The sequence below is a fragment of the Rhipicephalus sanguineus genome, chromosome 10, assembly GCF_013339695.2.
Source record: "Rhipicephalus sanguineus isolate Rsan-2018 chromosome 10, BIME_Rsan_1.4, whole genome shotgun sequence".
NCBI lineage: Eukaryota > Metazoa > Arthropoda > Arachnida > Ixodida > Ixodidae > Rhipicephalus > Rhipicephalus sanguineus.
In genome coordinates this window covers 31,174,011-31,197,215 of record NC_051185.1, presented here as the reverse complement: position 1 = coordinate 31,197,215, position 23,205 = coordinate 31,174,011, and the positions used below count along the sequence as shown (strand labels likewise).

The following is a 23,205-nucleotide window of genomic DNA, read 5'->3' as shown; positions in this document are numbered from 1 at the left end:
ACTATACTATGCAAGGCTTTGCTATACTCTGCTAGCGTGCCTGGATAGCCGAGTGGTTAAGGCACTCCCCTTCGGATCGTGTGTACGCGGGATCGAATCTCGCCAGGAACTTTTTTAAAGACGATAGTCTTTCTTGGGGAGCTTAAACGCAGAAATTTTGGTCTGTCTGTCTGTCTTTCTGTTTGTCTGTCTGTCACCCGATTCAGCAACCCGGCCAAAGTTGAACCACTTGCTTACCGCCCACCCATCTTGAACTGGTACGGCTGTTCATACTTGTGAACGTTGTCGATCAAAAAGTAAATATTACGGATATCTGAGGCGCAACATCACTAGGTAATATTAGGTGGTGTGTTCCTTTAATAGAAAATACATAGATACGTAATTCTAAAGACCCTACTTTCTTAGGCTGCGCTGAAAAATGCCTATGCGCGCCGACGAACGCCCTCTGCCACGGAGGAAGGAAACCCTCTGCACAAGCTCATGTTTCCCGACGTATTGCCAGATGGCGTCCATATCTCACGCAGCGCCTCCTCTATCGTCTTTACACGGCATTTGCAGCGAAGCAGGCAGATATGCGGCCAATTTTTTTTGTTCGCGAAGGTTGTCTTTTTTTTTTCTTTCTCTCTCTCTGTACTAGTTCTCTTGCCCATCAGAGTTATTACGTCTCACGCCGTATTCAAAGGCGCACGTATTCAATGAGCGAAGCAGAAGAGGGCGAAGAAAGCGCGTGCCAGTTTATGATGATGATAATTTTCCATCTACGACACAGGGAAAAACCTCGAGCATAACAGCTCTGATGTAAATAACCAGGTTGGCCATTGCCGCAAAAAGAGACGCGGTGCCCTTTACAGGTGTCCTCCGACGAAATCATGAAATCGCAGGAGTACGGAGAAAGAACTTTCGAGAAAAAGAATAAACGACGAAGTCACCGCGTATGGAACGGAGTACCGAAAAAATTTCGAGAATAAGAAGGTGCCCAGAAGTCGTGGCCGCGGAATTAAGTTTGCATTTCTAAGTCGCGAACGGAAACGAAATGGCACTCAAGGGAGCCGTGCAGCCGCGAAGCGCTGCGGCGGCCGTCTCGTCGTGACCTTTCGTAAAGTCGTCACCTCCGAACAAACAAAAATGAATAAACAAACGAAAGCACTCGAGGTGCCCGCTGGAAAGGACGAGTCAGCGTGGGTAGCGAGCGTGTCCGGTCAACACGGCAGTCCAACACATCGGGAGTGGGGGAGCATGCAGCACGCAATCACTACTGCATACATATAAACTCTGAGCTCGCGACGTGCGCTGCACACAGCTGCAGCAGTTGCGCGCTCTGTCGCCCATCCCCGAACTGTGGCGTCATCGAGTCGCCCACTGGCATGCAACTGCTTGATTTACTTCTTGCAAGGTGGCCGATTCTACATCTGGTAGATTCGTGAAAGTTTTCCTTTTTCTTTCTTTATTTGTTTCTTTTTTTTTCATAGTCTTATTCCCCTTTTCAGAAAATATAATCAGGAGCGCGTCGCGCAGATTACACTACGTGAACTTTGGGACACTCTGTGCTTTGGGAGCGCGGAACTTCCGGAAAAAGAATACGTATGCTGCATTTTTTAGCGGCATCAGCAACGATTCTTCCAGGCATTTCCGTTCGAGCGCTAAATTCTGTTTTTCCGATTATATAGAAAAAGTCATGTAAAGAATAACAGTAACACCAAATTGGTGGTTCTCAAGAGTTATAATGAATACATGTGGTATCGTAGGCTAAGTTAACTTATAGGATAAAGTTTAGGGCCAATTAACTGTCAGGATAAACAAAAATAATTCAATGAGTTCATCGATAGAGTCGGCGGTTTTCTCGACAGCAGCCCGGATCGTTGCGGCACCTGGTGGGGCAGATCACGACCACTCGCTTCTCTCTACGTGGCCTCCGAGATCCGCTTTGACAGTGCGACGAAGCACAGTTAACGCAAGAAATACACAAGGCCACACTAATGCCGATGTTCCAGTGCAACTACCAGACACCTAAGTCAGGGATTAGGGTCTCCTCCATGTGTTTTCCTTTCTTTGTTTTTTTTTACATATGCGTATAACATTTCCTCAGCTGCACTCTAAAGCACGTTGCACCCTTCGGAGAGTCTCTTTGTGGCACGGCAATACTCGCTTGAAAATTTCATGAAATTATTTGGTTGAAAACTTGGTGCTCATCACTTACCTATCGATAACACTGTCACGGGGATAGCGCGCACGCCGTTCGTGACACGGAAGTACAGGACGCGCACGGCGATCGCGCAATCAAAGGTACGCGACATATGTGGCCATTATTGTTGCGCGTCAGAAAGACTCCTCGAATACTCCCTTTATCTTACAATAAAGTTCTGTATGACTCGGTTCTGGCAGAACGCATCCATAGACAAAAAAACGCGTAGGGCAACAATTTTCGGCACCCCTCGCCGACACACGGTCGTGACGTTAAAGAAGGCACGAACGGCGCGCACGCCGTTCGTGACACGGAAGTACAGGACGCGCACGGCGATCGCGCAATCAAAGGTACGCGACATATGTGGCCATTATTGTTGCGCGTCAGAAAGACTCCTCGAATACTCCCTTTATCTTACAATAAAGTTCTGTATGACTCGGTTCTGGCAGAACGCATCCATAGACAAAAAAACGCGTAGGGCAACAATTTTCGGCACCCCTCGCCGACACACGGTCGTGACGTTAAAGAAGGCAGCAGTCGGCGTGTTCAAGACGAAACTCTTTATTCGGGTGAACTTGTGCCCAGGAAAAGAAAAGTAAAAGCGCAAGCGATACACGCTGTACAGTGATAGCGGCAAGCACTGTCGTCCGTCGCCGGTAATCGTCGGTGGAACGCGTCGTCGTTTATGCATCATAATTGAACCTGCCAGCGTTATCGCTTGTGCTCGCGTAAGTTCTCGAATCATCGTCACTATTCGCGTCCTGCGCGTGATCTTAACAGAATGATCTGAAACAATCGCGAAGCTTCCCAAACATTGCGGCGCGGTCAGCGCCGAGGTTATAAAAAAAAAAAAACCAGTGATAAACGCGCCTGGCAATGCCCCGATGCATAAAACAGAAAATGGAAGTGAAAAAAATGCATGCAGGACGAAAGAACAAAAATAAAGCAAGCAAAAACTTGTTCTCATGTTCCTCAACGCTCATAGAATGACTTCAGGTCGTGCGCTGCGCCGCTGAGAGCTTGTAATTCCGCCCGGAGCGATCTCGTAGTCCGACGCGCCAAGACGTCGAAGTACCTTGTCAGGGCCGAAGTATAGGAAAATAAGCTTCTCGCCATGGAGGAAGGCTAAGTCCGCGTCGGCGTATCGGCGTCCAGACCCACACGCGATCACCGGGCTGGTATTCCATGGTTCCCGTTGTCCGCTCGCTACAGGTGCCCCTGGCCACCGCCCATTACTCTTTCACAAGCGTCCGCGACACTCGGTCGGCGGCGGCACTTCCCACCAATATTTGTCTCTCTTTCTCGTCATGTAGGGGTTGCGCTAAAGCTGTTATCGGCAGTTGCCCTTTGGATTCGCTACGGATTGTCTTCGCCTTCGTACTCCTCTTTTTCTGGCTACCAGCATTGACTTGCACATGTCCAACGCAGCATTCGGATATTGTAATAACGTCGCAATGGTCACATCTATACGACTCCGTGACTTACGAAATTAGCGCCGCACCACTCGATCTGAGCTCTACCACCACTGAAACTTCGCCCCTCATAGTTTATCGAGCACATCGTCCTTTGCGCGAGCTTGCGATTCACAAAATCTTCGCGACTGACATCTTACACCGAAATCAGAACGCGTGGCTTGTCGTATGCGAGTCCTGCATATCAGCATGCTCGAGACGGCAGGAACTACTTTTCTTCGCGCATCTTTCCCAGACTTCGATGGAAGCCGGCCGCTTTTCAGAAACGCTGCACGTGTTGGAGACTTCTTCCCATGAACTCTGAATTTAGCGCCAGACTACTCGATCTGGGCGCTACACTACTGAACTTGGCACCTAAAGCTTGATCGAGCACATCGTCCTTTGGCTGAGCATGCGATTCACAATTAAACCTTCGTGACAAACATCTTGCACCAAAATCAAACAGCGTGGCTACTCGTATGCGTGTGTTGCATATCAGAATCACGGAGACTATAAGACCTATACCCACCACGGTGGTCTAGTGGTTAAGGTGCTCTACTGCTGACCCGCAGGCAGCGGGATCAAATCCCGGCCGCGGCGGCTGCATTTACGATTGAGGCGAAAATGTTTGAAAACCGTGTACTAAGATTTAGGTGCAAGTTAAAGAACCTCAGGTGGTCAAAATTTCTGGAGTCCTCCACTACGGCGTCTTTCATAATCATATCGTGGTTTTGGGACGTTAAACCCCATCAATTATTATATTATTATAAGACCTACTTTTCGTTGCGCATCGTTCCCAAACTTCGGTACAGGCCGATCGACTGCCTTTCAGAACCGTGCACGGTCTCTCCTTTCTTCGGTCAGGCAAGGTGGGCCGTCTGCTCCAAAGGCATGGCGTGCCTAAAGTTCATCGGAGCCTGCCGTCATCTGGCAAAGAACCGGGACTTCACGTTTTTCTTTCCTTTTCCCGGCGTTCGACATCTATTTATAAACACTGTCCCTTCTTTCGCTTGCTTTGTTATCCCTCCCTCTTTCTCCATACTGGGCGTCCCTTCCGTCCCTAAATGTGCGACCCCGGTCGAGCGTCGTGTCCAAAGTGCTTCCTAAGGAATTTGAAGAAAACCGAGGCTCACAAAACGTGGCGTTCTAATAAGTAGAAAAGAAAAATGTCAAGTCAATGTTGACTTTGTGTAGGCTTGACTTTCTTCCGGTGGAACTTCTGTTTTCATTCGATTCGCTCTTTCTGGTTACCGAAGGTTAAACAAAAAGTGAAACAGACTGCCACTCATCTTGCTCCTTTGTTTTTCTTTTGTTGGGCGCTTTAACACCTTCCTTCTTCGTTCGCTTTTGTGAGGCGAGATGTACACACATTCCAATTTCACAACAGCACAAACTTGCGAGCAAAATTCTACTTTTCAGCTATCCAGCTGTCTATCTGTGTGTAGTGAAAGGCATACAACATGCCATCCCAATTTCACCTGTTTGTGCCGATAGGATTAAAAGTGTATCTGGTTATGGCGGAACGACCGAAAGACAGATGACATTAAGATTAGACTACATTAGATAGATAGATAGATAGATAGATAGATAGATAGATAGATAGATATATAGATAGATAGATAGATAGATAGATAGATAGATAGATAGATAGATAGATAGATAGATAGATAGATAGATAGATAGATAGATAGACAGACAGACAGACAGACAGACAGACAGACAGACAGACAGACAGACAGACAGATAGATAGATAGATAGATAGATAGATAGATAGATAGATAGATAGATAGATAGATAGATAGATAGATAGATAGATAGATAGATAGATAGATAGATAGATAGATAGATAGATAGATAGATAGATAGATAGATAGATAGATAGATAGATAGAGTGTGCCCGTCAATTTGCCTCACGTTTAGCTACTTACCCAACCAGAGGTCCGCGGGTTCGAACACGCGTGACATCACTGTCATCACCAACAACAACGACAGCGAAGACGACGACGATAACAAAGCAGAATATCTTATTAACAGGACCGCGTGTTAGGGCGCGTTGGTTTGCCACGTTAGGTCAATCCCTAATTTGCAGACACGCACAAAGCGCTATCTATCTATCTATCTATCTATCTATCTATCTATCTATCTATCTATCTATCTATCTATCTATCTATCTATCTATCTATCTATCTATCTATCTATCTATCTATCTATCTATCTATCTATCTATCTATCTATCTATCTATCTATCTATCACCCCCATTTGTCGAGGCCTAGAAGAGTTCGCGGCAGGCCGTACATGTACCACGTACACGTACAGCGTAGCGGCGTCGGTGCTGTCACTCGAACTTGCGGTGAGTCACGTGACAGTGACCAAACACAATAGAAAAGAGCTTACGTCCTCTACCACCCGTTTTGTTCCAACACTTTGGGACTCGTCAGCGGCAGCGAGCCCACGAAAACGGCAGCCACGCCGCAGCGTCAACATCGGCGAGCGGCTGACGTGACCGCCGCTCGCGCCCTGTTGACAGAGACAAGGGTTTTCTGCGGGCGTCGGCCGCGACCACCGAAGCGTGTGACGGGCGTCCATGGTTAAAAGCGCCGGCCCAGCGGCCCTGAACGCTGCTGCGCATGTAGTCTACACTTCGACGTATAGTTTGCGGCGTCCGAAGAGCGACATTCCGTTCTGACGGGGTCGAATACGAATACAGTTAAAGGGCACTAGAGGCAAATAACATTTGATGTCGAAGTGAAAGGTCAATCTTTAAGAACGTCTAAAACGACAATATTATACACAGCAGCGCTTTAGTAATCGATAAATTAAGGTAAGTGTACGACACGATTTGCACTACCAGTGCGACATTCCGGAACAGAAGCCCAATGACTCATAACGACCGAGGTACAATTAATCACAAGTGCTCAGACTACCCACGACAAAAAAGAACATTTCGTTGCATTACCAGACGGAATACAATTTACCTTTACATTTCAGTCCGATTCATGCAAATATTGTCAATGCTTTCACTAAGCCGCTAGACTGGACGAAACTGGACGATTCTGAAGACTAATCTGGTTGCTTTAGGTTGTCTCTAGGCCTTAGCTAGGTGATGCAGGTTGTTTATAGGTCGCGTCTAGGTCGTTTCTAGGCTTTAGTTAGGTGATGCGAAGTTGTTTCTGCGTTGATACTCAGCGGGGAGGTTCAAGTTAAAGCGCAGGCAGTCGCAGACACGACACGGTTGCCCAAGCTCCAGCGACAGAAACGCGCACTGAAACCAAGCGTTCGTACCTTTCATTGACATACGGGCACGTCGTCATTAGCGTTGGCCTTCCATCGCTTGGGGTCTTCTCGCCGCCGCGGTTGCGTTTCCCGTAACCTAGTATTCTCTCGTTGTACGTACTCGGAGTATTTCGGCTCGCCGCTGTCGCTTCGCAGCCATTTGTTGTTGGGCTAACTGTTGCCTTCTTCACTCTTAGTGGGCCAATGGTGAGTGGTGGGATTTACCCAATTTCTGTGGCGCATACCCGTTTATGATGATGATAGTCTTGTGGTTCGTCGGACGAGGAACGATTTGCTAAACACCTTCGCTGTTGAAAGAACTTGACGTTACCTTTGAGAGCGATGCAAGTTCCGTTGTAGCCAGGCTGTGCTAAGTTAAAGCCTCTTGCTCCGCTGCAGCGCCGTCTGTCGGGCAATGCGGGAATGGCGAGTGCTACGTCACAAGGCCGTTCTCTTATGCGGGCGGTTTGAGTTTGTGGCGGTGCCCTCGCACCCCGTAAAATTGTTTGTGCCTTGTGGCGCACGCGCGTCTCGCGTATTAGTCGCAGTTAGGGTTAACAGCCGCCGAGCGAGAGGTGGCGCTGTGCTCGTGTGGGGTAGGGCTAGCGCGGTGGCGCCGGCAGCGCCGTCAGGCGGGAGAGTGGTTAGGCCGGCGCACATTAAACAGCGGCGGCTCTCTCTTTGGGCTTTGGCGAAGCGCGTGAATCGACGGCTCTCGGCGGGGTCCGTGCGTACGATTCCGCGGGTCGGTTGCACGGGCCCTCGTGGTGATTTGGATGTGGGCGATGCCGCTTGCGCGCATTGTATGTGCTATGTTTTCTGTCTATTGTATTGACATTGTATAAGGTTACTCAGCGTGTTACTAGTTATGAGTTAGATTAGGCTGGCGAGCTCGTAGTTGTAAACGCTAATAATAAACGTACACGTGTTGGTTGCACGACGACGTAAAATATGTCCGTGTGATCCATGAACGCAGCGTCTTCTCAAACCCCACAAATTGTGCTATTGGCATGCGGACCATCAAAACGTGATTTTCTTTCAAACTAAGCATTTCCTTGGGACAGAAGAAGCACTGCGAGGTTTACGGAACGCTATTTCAACAATTCACGTCGATTTAACATTTCCGCTTTAGTCTCCCTTCCAACCTCGATAGAAAGAAATCGGTAAAATTGGCAACTCATTTCGTCATATTGAAACTTCGCTAAATTAACATTCGACCTTTAAGTTAATTAGAGGTTTTACTGCATTCTATACACATGCTGAGCTCTTGATTATCATTAAAGCATTCACTGGCTTTTTCTTTCTTCCTATCGTCCATTCTTTTTACTGATCGTAAGGCCTATCGATGGGCCGCTTTTGGCAATGCGGGCATGACAATATCTGTCAATACCGGTCACAAATATCCAAGCCCTCGCGACTCCCTCAATTACAAAACTCACTCGTTCTTTATCAGGCTGGCTCGCTTTTCACGAGGAAGCGGTGAATAAAAGTGGCGATGATATTTTGTGAGCGATTGCTTTTGGGCGCAAGTTGATTGATAGCGGAACCTTTAATGAAGTCCGCCCAAACTGCACGACGCAAACAAATAAAGAACTACAACTAGAGAAGCGAGTTTGACGGCCGAAATTCTTGTTCCGACAAATTAAGTGTATCGTCGCTTGGTTACATAATGGGAAAAAAAATTCATCACCCGCCGCGGTAACTTAGTTGGCACCTAAGGTTAGCGCTACTTTGAGCTCGAGTACGGGGGTTCGGTGGCCGGCCCCGGCAACCGCATTTAGCTGGGGGCGAAATGCAGTAACACGTATCATTCTTCAGTTATTAATCCCCCCCTAACGTGCGCGATAAATATGCATAAATACGGCCCGTACAACCCCAGAAGTCATTGGCGTAGCCAGGAGAAAGTGGGGTGAGGGGGGGGGGGGGGGGTCTATATGCTCCACGTCCGACATCTCTAAAAACTAAAGGGTAGCCAGCGCCTTCTTTGTGCGCCAATATCTCCTTACATCATGTCAATAAAAAAAGGAAATGAACCCCCCCCCCCCCCTTAGAAAAAGTTTCTGGCTACGCCCCTCAATAATTTCTCAACAATTAAATTTATTATTATACTTACGCTTTATATGCGTGCATGGGAAAAGTGATGTTCTTGCACCACACTGGCGAACTGCAATGTTGGCTAGTCTTATTTTTCCATATCAATTATCCCCTGCCTGCTACTTGAATGAAAACGAAATTCGTTGAAACTATATTTTCTACATTAAATACACTTAGCCTGTAAGTGACAGGCCATGACACGTTAGGTTAGCAGTTGTACTCACCTAATTCGAACTGCCGTTCAATAATAATGTCTCGAACCTGCACCTTTTGAAGTGAATCATTACATGGTGTTCCACTCTTTATTGCAGGGGACTGTACGCGAACGACGTCCTAGCCGAAGCAAGTTCACCTCTTCTCTCTGGCGCTCCCTGTTGCGTCGTTGTGAGTGATTCCATTTCATTTTTTTTCTTTCTTTCCTTAACTGGCTGTTTCATTTTTGTAATAAAAAACACCCGCGGCGTAATTATGTTTGTTACTGTCATAAAATTGCGATTTGTGGTCATAAAATATTGTTTATTAAGGCGAAAGCCTTATGTGTCTTATTGAGCCGCCCCATTAGTGAAAGACGACCGGCAAATGAGGTGGAGAAAAAAGCCCACGTGACCTACGTCACACATGACGTCACAACGTGGGACTTCATCATATATATATATATATACATATATATATATATATATATATATATATATATATATATATATATATATATATATATATATATATATATATATATGTGACGTCGTACTGGCATCACGTGTAGATAAATTTATGGCATTATGACGTCATTCTAACTGCATATGACGTCACATGATGGTTTCATCGCGTGACACCACATTGTGACGTCACCATGTGAAGTCGTAATGACGTTACAGACCGCATAAATTTGTGACATCATAAACATCATCATAACCTTACATGATGGCGTCATGACGTGATGCCGCATTGTGACGTCATCTCATATCATCGCTTTGTTAAATATGCGCCGATTCTCGAAGGGAGTGCATCACCACGCGAGTTGCAGAAAGCTTCTTCAGGTGGGGAGCAACAATGCAATTTACTGAGAACATCGAGGTAATCCAATGCGTCTCTCTCACACAGTGGGTACGTCTTGCAAAAAGTCTGGTCCCCGATTGTGTAACTTAATGCATTACCAAGTGTTCAGCAGGCTATCGACTTCAAGTGTTACAGAGTGTAACATGCTGCTGACCTTTTCCTATTTATGAATCCGAACTTGCGAACCGAGGCTGAGAAATGGTGTAGAAAGCAATAGGAGCTCCCCACGAGTGACGTCATATTTCGTCATAATTGTAACACTACTCCTTCTCCCTCACCGTCATCGTTCCTCTGACCAGCCGGATTGTATGTACCCATTCTGTATGCACGTTTAGCAATTTCAGGTAACGGAAAGTTATTCTAAAGAAACCTACTACAGCATTGCATCGCACATTTTATGTTGCTTCCCAAATCGCAGTGGAAGTCATTGCTGTATGTGACTACGGTGGCAGCGAGGAAACCATTCCACGCGTCCTTTGTCAATGTCCTCACTACAGCTCCCAGAGACAACTGCTTTTAACGACCTTAGCACGCCTCGATGACCAGCCGCTTTCCGCGCAATCAATTTTGCCGTGCCAAAGCGACAAATTGGCGCCGCTGAAGTTTCTGTGGTCAACCGGCCTCTTTGAACGACTAGGACACTCCCGTGCTTGAGTGTGCGTGCGTTTTTTCTTTCTTCTTTTGTACTTTCAACCTTTTCTCTTGTTTTTCCTTACCTTTTGGTCCCCCTTACCCGTTCACCAGTGCGGAGTAGCAAACCGGATAATTTTCTTCTGTTAACCCCCCTGCGTTTCGCTCAACCTTTCTCTCTCTCTTTTTATGTTGACTTCATGTTCATGGTGGTGGCTTTGAGTGATTGAATGATTAAGTGATTGAATGATTATCTGATTGATTGATTTCCAGGAACCACTGCATTGCAATACTGTTCGGCCAATAACCCCAAGCAGCTGCAGGGAGACCCCTAATCTTTAATCAAAACGGCAATATATTTGATTGATTGATTGATTGATTGATTGATTGATTGATTGATTGATTGATTGATTGATTGATTGATTGATTGATTGATTGATTGATTGATTGATTGATTGATTGATTGATTGATATCCAGAAAACAGTACCTCAGGAAACTGTTCCACCAATGAACCAATGAAACGGACACCACTAACGCTTAATAAAAACGGAATTACTCGAGCTTAGTGGAAATGAGAATTTAATCTCTCCACAAAATTTTAGATAAGAGTGCTTTTAAACAAAATTTAAATGTTTTGTTTTCGTTTCGTCTTTTCATCACAATAATTCTCGCCGCCGGGTAGGGCGCCGGAGAACAATTCGTGCTCAAGGACTCCAATATATTGTCCGCAGGCGGTATTGGAATCGGCACGCGGCGCTCCTAAACGCAAAAACAATTGAGTCAGGGAGCGGGGAGTTCTTCTATAACGGCCGTCCAACAAATATTTGGAGATGATACGCGCTCCGCGGCACTGGAGCGATCGTATATAGAGCCACGGTATAAGCGGTGCTTCCATTCTCCAGCCAAAAAAAAAAAAAATGATAAAGGAAAAAAAAAAAAAGGAACCGGTGCAATATGATAACGACATGCCGTGAAACCGAAGAACTCTAAGCCGCAGTCTATCGTCATTTCCTTGTTTTCTTCTTTAAACGTTTTCCTTTCTTTTTCTCTTTTTTTTTTCTTTCTTTCTTTTTGTGTGTAGATGTCCTATGCATGTCTATACATGGGGCCTGGTCTCCACTGCGGCGAAGTAATATCCCTATATGTTCTGTGCGATCCGCATCCTCGTAAACGATACACACGAAGACAAAAAAAGAAAAAAAAAGAGATATGAATGAGCAACCGAACATAATGTTCGATAAATAGAAAGCACGAATGAGGGAGTACTAAAGAAATGTAAAAGCACAGAAGAACGGCCACGAAGCCTGTGTTGTAACCGACATCGCAAATGTCCGAGCCGCGGAAAGCATGAAACCGGACGCATTCCACATTTTCGCTCCCATTGCCAGCGCCGTCCAAGGCGTACCTTGCACAGTCTTAACTCGATAATATAAGCGTGCAGTCTCAGTTTACCTGCATTTTTGTTTTCTGTATTACTCGAATGCGCTGCCGGCCTGTGATGATAGATAGATAGATAGATAGATAGATAGATAGATAGATAGATAGATAGATAGATAGATAGATAGATAGATAGATAGATAGATAGATAGATAGATAGATAGATAGATAGATAGATAGATAGATAGATAGATAGATAGATAGATAGATAGATAGATAGATAGATAGATAGATAGATAGATAGATAGATAGATAGATAGTGACCGTGTTCGTGCGCGCCTGCGAACTTGCCCGCAAATAATATTATGCGATATTGCGATATTTAGAGGCCCCGTGTTTACCGTCTCTCCCTCCCTTTATCTCTTTCTTAAGTCAGTGCGTGTCGCTCTGTGCCATCTCCCCCTCCCCCTTACACACACACAAAAGTCACATGCTCACTTATGCATTTGCCTAAGACAAGTCGTAGGCGCAAGCCTTCTTCTTTTCATTCGATCCCCCCCCCCCCCTGCCCCGCTTTTTATCGACTGCCTCCGGGATCGGACGCATCGGAAGCTTTCTTCTCGTCACGTAGTTTCGCAGTGCCTTCGGGATCTGCCCGTTTTTGACCGACAGGTGATGTCATGTGACGAATGTGACAACGTAATGACGTGACGTCAAAAATTTCGGCGACCTGTGACGTCACGATGATTTCGTATGGTGACTTAATGACGTGATTATGTTTTTTTGCATCATTCGTGTTCACACCGACGCCTCCTACACCACTGACGGTCACTTTTCGCGTTTGGTGAGGCGTTTTAAGGCTTTCGCCTTAAAAAAAAAAGAAAGCAGGCTCTTTCTATAAAACACATCCTACAAGCTGCTCGACCCCTCAGTCGGATCCACTGGCTCAAGTACCAAAGAAACTGTCCTCCTATCTTGATCGAATATTCACCAACCTTCGTCCCATACATCGGCAGGTTATAAGAGCCGAGATGCGGTATACGCGTTGCCAGTGCGGTTTCGGGGGCCCGCACACGATACGAATCAATCGTTCCGGTGTTTCGCCGCCGCACGTACCGTTGCTCATCCGGATCGGCATACGAATGGATGCGTTGCGGATTGCCGGCCTGTCGGCTGCAGCCCCGAAGCAGTGGTGGCGCTGCAGCTCGGGTCGCATATACAGCGGGGACGGAATGGGAAGGACGGATAGATCACGCTATACGAACCAGTCATGCGGACTTTAATATGATCCCGTAAGCGGCTCCGATGACGTCCATCTGACGCACGGGCGACGGCGCTGCTCTCTGTTCGGTCTGTTGCTCCACGCATGCAAGTTTTCGCAACTGTCGTCAGCGTGAAATCTGATGCTAGCGTCTGGGCTATGAAATGCAACCGTGATCATTGAAGACAGCGTCAAAAATTATTGTCGGCACATTGATGTGTATAAACAATTTTCCTATGTATTCAGACGGCTTATTTATTTATTTATTTATTTATTTATTTATTTATTTATTTATTTATTTATTTATCAGTACGAGTTGGGATCAATAGACTCGACTAAGAAAAAAACTTACACCATCTCCCGCTAAAGGGGACCATGAGGCGATGCGAAGCAGCGTTTCGGCATGTCGAGCCCGCGTTTCAGAGGGGAAGTGGAGAGGGGCAAAGTGAAAGTGCAGGGGAGAGCGGGAAAGTGGAAAGGGGGAAGTGGATAGGGGGAAAGCGGAAAAGAGGAGGAGAGAGGGGGAAAGGGGAGGGGAAGCGGAGAGGGGGAGTGAAGAAGAGTTGTGTGGAGAGGGATTGCGCATGCGCAGTAAGGGTGGTCACGCCGCACACCACCACCACCACCACCGGATTGAACTCCGCCATAAGATGCTTCGCATCTAAAAATTTCGGGAAGTTCGCACTATGTCGCGCAAGCACAGACTCGTCGCCCCTCGTACTTCCTGTCGACCGACACGTCTAGCTTCGAGATGCGCGGCTTCTTGCTCGGGAGTACGCAGCCAGCCCATGCACTGTAGAGCGGAGGTTGCGCGTCATGTCTTCATCGGTGGGCGCGGCTTAGCTACTGCGCATGCGCGGCTTGGCCAGGTAGTGCGGTATTTGTTCGCTAGACGACGCGAGGCTTGCTTCCTCTTTCTTTCTAATTTTTTTCTCTCTCTCTAATTCTTTCTCTCTTTTGTTACTACTATACTATACAAGCCTATGCTAGGCTCTGCTAGCGTGCCTGGATAGCAGAGTGGCTATCCAGGCACATTAGCAGAAAGCTTTCGGGGTAGAGGTGGATCAGAGCAATCGACTCAGAATCAGGAGCAAAGGAAGAAGTACAAGGCTTTCGCCATCGAGTCGTCTTAGGCGAATGCATTAGGAGCCGTGTGACTGTTTTAATAAAGCGCGCGCTCTCTCTCTCTCTAGCTAGCTGTCTGCACATGCACAGACAGACAGCAACCTAAATTGATTCTACTCGGATACTTTGTTATCAATTTCAAGAGAACCTGTGCACGCCGCGTTTAGCTACTGTCCACGCGCACTCTAACCCGTGACACCAGCGTATACAGGAGCGACAAAATCAACCCACCCACACGAATCTGCAACCTTTCTCCTTCCACTTCCCACCTGTCCGTCAACCCAACCCCAGCGGCTTTACTTTCGCGTATTTTGTTTATTGTTGCTGTCGTTGTTTCACGTCGTCTCCTGGCGATCCCGGAGACAGCGCGGCCAGGCGTGAACACCGGTCGCGCATACTCACACTCTCTCGCAACGCTGTTACTCGGCCGGGGGCCTTTTGTGTGCGCACGGCAAACAGTGGCGGCACGAGCCGCCGCCGCCGCCCGCACATCTGCAACGGAACGAGCGCACCGGCGAGCGTGCACTGCGTGTACACTCTTCGCGTGTATACCACATACACTCGTGTAATGGCCCCACCCAGAAGTTTATTAAGGCGAAAGCCGTAGATGCCTCATCAAACGCGAAAATTGACCGGCGACGTCGGCGTCCCGCGGCGTCGGAGTCAACACGAGTGACGCGAAAAATTATAATCTGATAACATCAATATGACGTCATCATGACGTCACGGATCGCCAACGTTTGTGATGCCATTTTCCGACGTGAAGATTTGTGACGCCGATGGTCAGTTTAACCCGCCACGGTGATGTCTAGTGGTTATGGCACTCGACTGCTGAACCGCGAAGGTCGCGGGTTCACATCCCAGCCGGGGCTGCCGCATTTCGATGAGAGTCGAAATGCTGGAGGCCCGCGTACTTAGATTTAGGTGCACGTTAAGAAACACCAGATGGTCTAAACTTTCGAAACCCTTCGCTACGGAGTCCCGCATAACCATATCGTGGTTTGGGGACGTAAAATCCCAACAATTATTACTACTGTCACTTTACGCGTTTGATGAGGCATGTAAGGCTTTCGCCTTTAAAAAAAGGTTGTCTTTGTCTTCGTGTGCTGACCGCACCCGCAATTTTCACCTCAAATCTCTGGGGGAGGGGGGGGGGGGACTTGCAGCCATTACACGTGTACATACGGTACCTTCCATCGTGCGACGACAGAAAGACAAGCGGCAGCGATGGCTGGGCTTCTGGGGGGTCCAAGGGCGAGACCTCGGCGGGATTCTGTATGCGTTTTACACAGCGTAGTGGCGTAGAAGGGGACCACCGGAGTAAACAGGCAGTGTTAGCGTTAGCCGGGAACACGGTTGTTTGTTCGAGCATGTTACTGTACCATGCGGGCAAAAGTATAAGTGAATTGATTGTGACATCCAACGCGCGAGGCGGCGTTCGCGCACGCGCCCCAGCTATCGCGTTTCCTCGCGAGGGAACTTATATAATATATTGGGACGAGTACAGTGCGTTCAAATGTTCTAGGGAACATCCCATAAGTGAGCGGTTGTTTACTTGGGGAAAAGGGATCGAATCAAAAGGAAATTTTACGCCTGACTGCACCGCAACTCCGCGTTTTTCAATGTGCCGGTGCTTCTTGTATAGTGTCAGATGGAGCTGTGCCAGATCACCGGACTTCACGGTCTTTAGCTGATTCTCGAAAAAAAAAAAGCATTGCCTTCCTACACCTAATTAACTTAACGGAAGATCTTCTAAGAGCTAGGTTATACAAACCTATTTTCTTAGTGAGCTTGAAGGAATTCGCCGTACAAGAGAGAGAGAGAAAGCTCTTTATTAAAAGCAGAAAATGTTCAGCCAGTGTGTATTTGTCTACTTGCTATTCCGCAGGGAAGGGAGGGGGGGGGGGGGGGGGGGAGAAGAAAACAAGGCCCTAGAACAGTGTGGGCAGAAAGATAGGTAAAAAAAAAATGAACAAAATTCAGGTCTCGCAATAGCTGTCCTAAGCAATGAGTGGACAGCTCTACAGTTAATGTAAAATAAGTAACAAAGAAAGAACGAAAGAAAGAGAGAAAGAAAGAAAGCAAGAAAGAAAGAAAGAAAGAAAGGAAGAAAGAAAGAAAGAAAGAAAGAAGGAAAGAAAGAAAGAAAGAAAGAAAGAAAGAAAGAAAGAAAGAAAGAAAGAAAGAAAGAAAGAAAGAAAGAAAGAAAGACGCACTTTCTTGTTTGAAGAATCAAAGTTTGATGAGGAGACCGATATATTCGATGTATGTGAAAAAGACGTTCAGTGCTTTTCGCTGTTTCGGTGGGCAGGGCCAGGGGCCCGGCATCCGTGTTAGAGTCAAGGGCCTTGGTCCAGCTTTTCTAGGTTATCTTGATATTGTTGTCGCTCGTCTTTATATGCTGGGCACTCGAGCAAGATGTGCTGTACGGACTCTACAGCGCCGCAGTTGTCACAATATGGATGTGTACGCTCCCTCCTTAGACCTGATTAAGCTAATAAAAGCCTTTGTCAAGGCTACATTACATAAGCCTATTCTCCGCTACTATTGCCCAACCTGTAACGTGTATTTGCACTATGTGACGCAGATATCGAGCGAGTGACTCGGCACGTAACCTAACGTGAGGTCCCGTTATCTTCATTAGCCATCTCTCTCTGCAATCGTATTATCCCCTTCGACAGCATTGCTTACACCCGGCGCGCGCTAGCATCCTGCGTGCGAGCGATTCGCATCATTGCCTTCGGGTGCAGCCGCTGTCGGTGGTTCCGCCGTCCGGCCAATTTTGGCAGTAATGGCGTGTTTGCTTGGATCCGCATGCGCGCAGTGCTTTGCTCTTCTTCGAAGGACGTCGTGTCGCACGATGCAGTAGCAGCAGTAGCAGCAGCAGGAGCAGCAGCGAAACCGGAAATCGACGACTCCTACGCCGCGCGGCACAATTGACGGAAGAGCATGAGACGGCTCCCCGGAAATGGGAGTCATGTGTGTTTTGTCGCGTGCGTTCGAACCTGCGTATATGTAAGCAGCGCGTGGCTACGGTCGAAAGCCAATAACGCGTGGCAGGGGCGCGTTTTTTCCTGGTCTGGTCGCTTATACCCGTCCGGAATTGTTTTTCTCGCGTTTCTTTCTTCGTCGTTTTTCGTTACGTTGGCTTTGGCTTTACAAGCATGGGAGTCGATTTACCGGCGCGCTCGTATGCTGCCGCTGATCCCCATTATTGTGGTTAAAGCACGACGCGTTTCATTAGCCAAAGTGCTGCAGAGTGTCAGGGAACAAACTCGCACGGTCCTTTATGCATTCGTCTAAGACGACTCGAAGCAATCTTTTGTTTATTCTTTCTTTTCGCAATCAATTGTATTGACCGCCCCCTCCCCTTCAACTTCTCTGCACCTAAAGTGATTTTTCAACGCCTCTAGGATCGCAGGCATCCGCAAGCTTTCTGCAGCTCCCGTGGTTTTGCAGTGCCTGCGAGATCAGTCCTCTTATGACCAAGTGAGGATGTCATGCGATGACACCATCTTATGACGTCACGTTATGTGACGTCACAGCGACGTCATAGTGACGTAACTACTCTGGTGACTTGTGACGTCATTAATAGGTCATAGGGTGATGTCAACACACGATGATTTTTCGTGTTGACGCCGACGCCGTCGATTTTCGCTTCTGATGAGGCATCTAAGGCTTTCGCCTTAACATTACGCCGGCTCAGCGCAAGGCCTGGTGGCAACATGATGCGATACGTCAGAGACCGATGTCTGGTAAGGCAACTATGCTTTGTATGACATTCGTCGAACAGTCTTAATTCTGTATTAGACAATCGAAGTGCTACAGTCAATGTTCAACTGCTGTAGAGCGAGGAAGAAATATCTGCGACCTAGTTCAGTGGCTGTGTCGCCTACTCTGTTAGATTAAACTGAGAAGAAAATACAATCTACTCAGAAGAAAATGAAAAAAGATGGATTTCGCCTTCGAGTAGTCTTGGGCGAATGCGTAAGGGACCCTTTAGCTTTTGTAATTATTCCTTTGCGCAACTCTCACTACCTGTACGGTAGCTCTAGCCTGCGAGAGACACACGCGACCACAGCGCCGGGAGAGATCCGAACAGCCAACTGGCGTCCCTGAAAGGGTCATGGAAAGGAGAATGAGAAATGAAACGTACGGGTTCGAACACAAGCCGCGAGCTCGCACGCCAGGTGCGACGAAACGGACGCGTCACGGGAGCGGAAAAACAATGGAGAGAGAGAGGCTGGGGCCTACGTGCGTGCGAGACCGCGAAATGAGGGCGGCGGACGCCTGGGAGAACGCCGATCGCTCGCGTCGCCGATGCATGTTGTACGGTGACGAGGACGCGCCGCCACGCTCTCCGGTAACGATGACCCCGATTTCTCGGGTCAGTGATAACGGTGACAGGGTATGAAGGGATGGCTACATGCGTGAGGGAAAGTGGCCTGAACGGGTGCGCATCGCGGCGTCAAATGACTAGGGGGAGAAAGTTCCCGGGATTACATAGGCGAGTGTGTTATTCATTACTGCGACTGCTCCGGATCCACGCCGGCGCGAAGCTGTAATGGGGCACTGCGGTTTCCTGGTGCCTCTACTTGGTGATAGCGAGCGGTGCTTGGCGTGCAGGCTGGTTCGCGGAAAGCTTTTGTCTGAAGCACTTTGTTCGTCCTGTTAGCCTCCGCAATGAGTGATCGCTTGCGGTTGAGAGGAGCTTGTTAAGACTTCTTTGTCAGAGTATTACATGACAAATGGGTGTTGAAAGAGCTTAATTATTTGAACCTGACATGAAGCTCAGTGAAGGCTTAGTAATAAATTGACAATTGCAACATGATGTAAGGAAAGCTGTTCCAGTTTACAAATGTGCTTGACTGAAAGCAAGGAATGAAAATGTGACCGCGAGAGAAAAAGAGCACATGGTGAGATTTAGTGAAAGACCTGCACAAAGTGATGTGTTAACCTCTGGTAAGATGTAAGGTTCCTGATTGGTTGAGCTGTTAGCCACCAACGAGTAGCGGAAGACAACGTAATTTGAACAGTGTATTGCTGTCTGAAGCAAATCCGGCATAAGGAGTCTCGGGAATTGAATTCCCGAACTTCCAATTCCTGGACGTCATTGGCCACCCACCGCCATACGTTGCGGTTTGTTCGTGCCAGTCTCGTTTGTTGCGTTAACCTTATTCTGTCTGCGTCGCTGCATGCGAAACCGAAGCACGAGTAAGGGTGCGTACGAGTAGGAGCTCAAGTAAGCTGATCCGGTAATTAGAAGACACTGCCGGTAACTTCAGTTTCGTCACGGGTAGTCAGGGCGTGTGTAGTGGTCTGTGATGGAAGATGGGGAGAGTGAAAAGGAACAAATTACACAGGAGAGTGGAAAAACGAAAACTGAAATAGTACAAAATACTAACTTGGCTAGGTTACGTTAGGTTAGGCTAGGCGAGGGGTTGGCAACCTGTGGCCCGCGGTCCGCAGTGCAGTACCATACGGCTCCCGGCACGACGTCAGAACCGCCCCCCCCCCCCCCCACACACCAACCTAACTATGAACACCTGCACGACTTTATGCGTATATCGGTGGGCAACCTTGATGTAGACATTTGCGAGTTTGCTAGAATGTTCGGCACCACAAGTCGCATTGAAAGAGCTTTTTTTTTTCGTTTGTAACTTATGTTTATGAATCGCAGCCTTGTGGCATGCGTGCTGAAAAGAAACACAAGTTCGATTCCAGTTTTGTATATCAATATCGTCATTATATCGACTTTTTATCTTTGCTTGCAACACACCCTCTCCCCACCCAATTTTCTATTAGCCGTGCGGCTCCCGCAGCAGGCAGGCAGGCAGGCAAAGAACTTTATTATTATCCGGAGGCGGCGCTCGACCCCCTTTAGGGGGTGACACCGGTGGGCCACTCCCACGACGGGACGGGGAGGTTAAACTCCACGGCCATGTCGCGGGCCCTCTGGATGGCCCTAAGCTGGCCGTGTCGGCTTCATTCAACTCGGCCCTCCACATCAAAAGCTTGCCGACCCGTCGGCCTGGCTATGAGCCTAAGCACTGCTGCCGCACTGCAATGAGGTCGCAATGTAGAAACCCCTGAGTAATTATATTTCTGTGCGCGTTAAGGATCTTCACATGGTCATATTAATAACGAAGTCCTCCACAACGGCATGCCTCATAATTGTATCGTGGTTCTGGCATGTAAAGCCCTAGATAATATTATTAGTAGCATGAAAGCCTTGCAAATCACGCCTAATATAAGCTCCCAAAGCAATATCTTTTGCCGTAGTACACAGGACCATTGCACTAATATTCCTTACATTGTCTCCACACGGGCCACGGTTATCACAGAAGTGACCGGAGGCATGCCCCGTGCTGTACAGATAACTGTTTATTGGTGCTTAACTGGGTCAGTCGACACCGATGGTGCAATCTAAATGACGGGAAGTAATCGTGAAAATGTCACCTTTAGTTCCTGTGTGATCAGATGATGTGACACATAAAGTGGCACCTTGCTCACGTGGCCGACCCCAGTGTCGATCACTCTTTCCGTAAGTATATCTTTATGCCGTGCTCTATATAATATCACTGTTGGGGTTTTACGCCCCAAACCCACGATATGATAATGAAGGACACCGTAGTGGAGGGCTCCTGAAATATCGACCACCTGGGTAACTTAACGTGCACCCAGACCTAAGTACACGGGCCTCAGACATTGCCTCAGGCATTTCGCCTCCATCGAAATGCGGCCGCCACGGCCGGGAATCGTTCCCGCGACCTTCGGGTCAGCAGTCGAGCACCGTAACCACTAGACCACCCTGGCGGGTATACTGCTCGAAGCGTCTACAATGAATAATGTTCTAGTCATAGTTCTGTATTAAAGTTAATTTCGGCCAGCGTACGTACGTACGTACATACATACATACGTACGTACATACATACATACATACATACATACATACATACATACATACATACATACATACATACATACATACATACATACATACATACATACATACATACATACATACATACATACATACATACATACATACATACATACATACATACATACATACATACATACATACATACATACATACCGAACGAATTGAAGGCAACCCTTAGGTGTCTGGATGTGGCGCTCACTCGTCGGTGTTCGTGTATCATGGTGTATTCCTTGGATTGACTCTGTTTCCTCACGCTGCCGACGCGGTTCTCAGAGGACACGTTAAAAGAAACGCGTCGTCTAGACCTGCTTCGCCAGGCGGTGCAACGATCAGAATCTGACCAGAAAACCGTCTGCACTTTCAGTAAGCTCATCGAATTAATTTTCATTATTTATCCTGCAATTAATTTGTCTTTACGTAAGTAAACTTATGCTCTTAATCATATGTATCACTATAACTCTTTACCTGAACCGGAAACATCGATTTCGTACCGATTCCGATTATATTTGAAGTGCGCGGCATTTTACGGGCCCGGCTTGTCGCCCATCCTTAGATCTCATGTGGCATGATCACGCTCAAAACAAAGGGTCAATACAGGCATGAAACAAGGCTATGTAATGGAATGTATCTGTGTCTTTTCCTCTACAACTAGCAATACTCAAAACCGGGTGAAAATAAACGAACAAGACCTCAAATATTATAATTAACAGAAATAACCAAAAAGTAATCGCAATATTTCACTTAAAATTGCGAAAAACGCTTCGGAAACATACAGCTGACACCCACGCCGAGCAAGAGAGGGCGCTATCGTTTCGCCGAGCGCGCGATTGTTCCTCCCACCGGCGCTTCTCCGGCTCCTTCGTGGCTACATTCGAAGGGGGAAACAACCTGGCGGAACTTGCTGCAGACGACACGTATCTCAACTGCCGTAACAAGGAGGAACTCGATAAAGCGCAGCAAAAAGTAGCGCGCATGTCGCACACCGAACTTGCACATCTCCCTAACAATATTGTACTCGTGCCGGAGAAACCCTACATGTTACCTCAAACGTTGACGTCATCGATGGCTTGGTAAGCGTAGCAGTGGGATCTCTAAGAACGGGAACGGCTGGGTGCCCGTAAAGAGGTCGATCCATGTAGGTCGCGAAGCTTCGGGCGAAACGCTGTTCAGAACCTATTGCGACCAACACCAGAAAGGGGAGTTGTGGGTGCTGCGATCGAAGCGCGACTAGGTGCGGAGGAAACAAATACTAATTGCGATAAACCAAGTTTTATTCAAGGGCGAAGCAGTCCTTATGTTTTACAAATAACATATTTATTTCCCCGACGATATTACGTAGGTGCAATGTGCAAAGAATTTATGATAGTGTTTAATTATTACGAAAACCATTTTTCTTTGCGCCCTCTGAAAAGAGGCGCAAGCCATTACTATTCAGTGCAGCCCTTGCGGTGCATGGAAAGGCGCGTTCGTAAAGTTCGTCTGTGACGACACGCCCCTTAGCGCGTTTTGGTCTTCCGCGGTTGCACGCGTTCTCTGAATTATTGGGGTCAGAATTTAATTTTTGCTGTGGGCGGGTTTGTGAGGTGTGTTTCGTCATTGGCGAATGTGTTGGGTACAATGTCTAACGGGCAAGAGGACGATGCGGATTTAACGCCGAGCGCTTGCCTCGGTATCATTGGAAACTATGCGCTCTGCAAGTATGCAATAGCAACACGCGTACTACGCCTGGTGACCCATGTCTTCTAGATAAAAAACCGGGGCAACGGTTCGGAGTACGGTGCTCGCTGGGTTTTCAAGAATCGGTATT

At 47.5% G+C, this 23,205-nt stretch overlaps 1 protein-coding gene across 6 annotated transcripts in view; it reads left to right on the top strand.

Annotated features, from left to right (window-relative positions):
• Window positions 1-23,205, top strand: part of LOC119371623 (beta-1,3-galactosyltransferase 1) — a 217,578-nt gene that overhangs the window by 177,096 nt on the left and 17,277 nt on the right. For all 6 annotated transcript variants that reach the window (XM_049419642.1, XM_049419644.1, XM_049419641.1 and 3 more), the window contains exon 2: window positions 9,314-9,386. The gene's annotated coding sequence lies outside the window, so the exon portion shown is untranslated. The remainder of the gene's footprint in view (window positions 1-9,313; window positions 9,387-23,205) is intronic.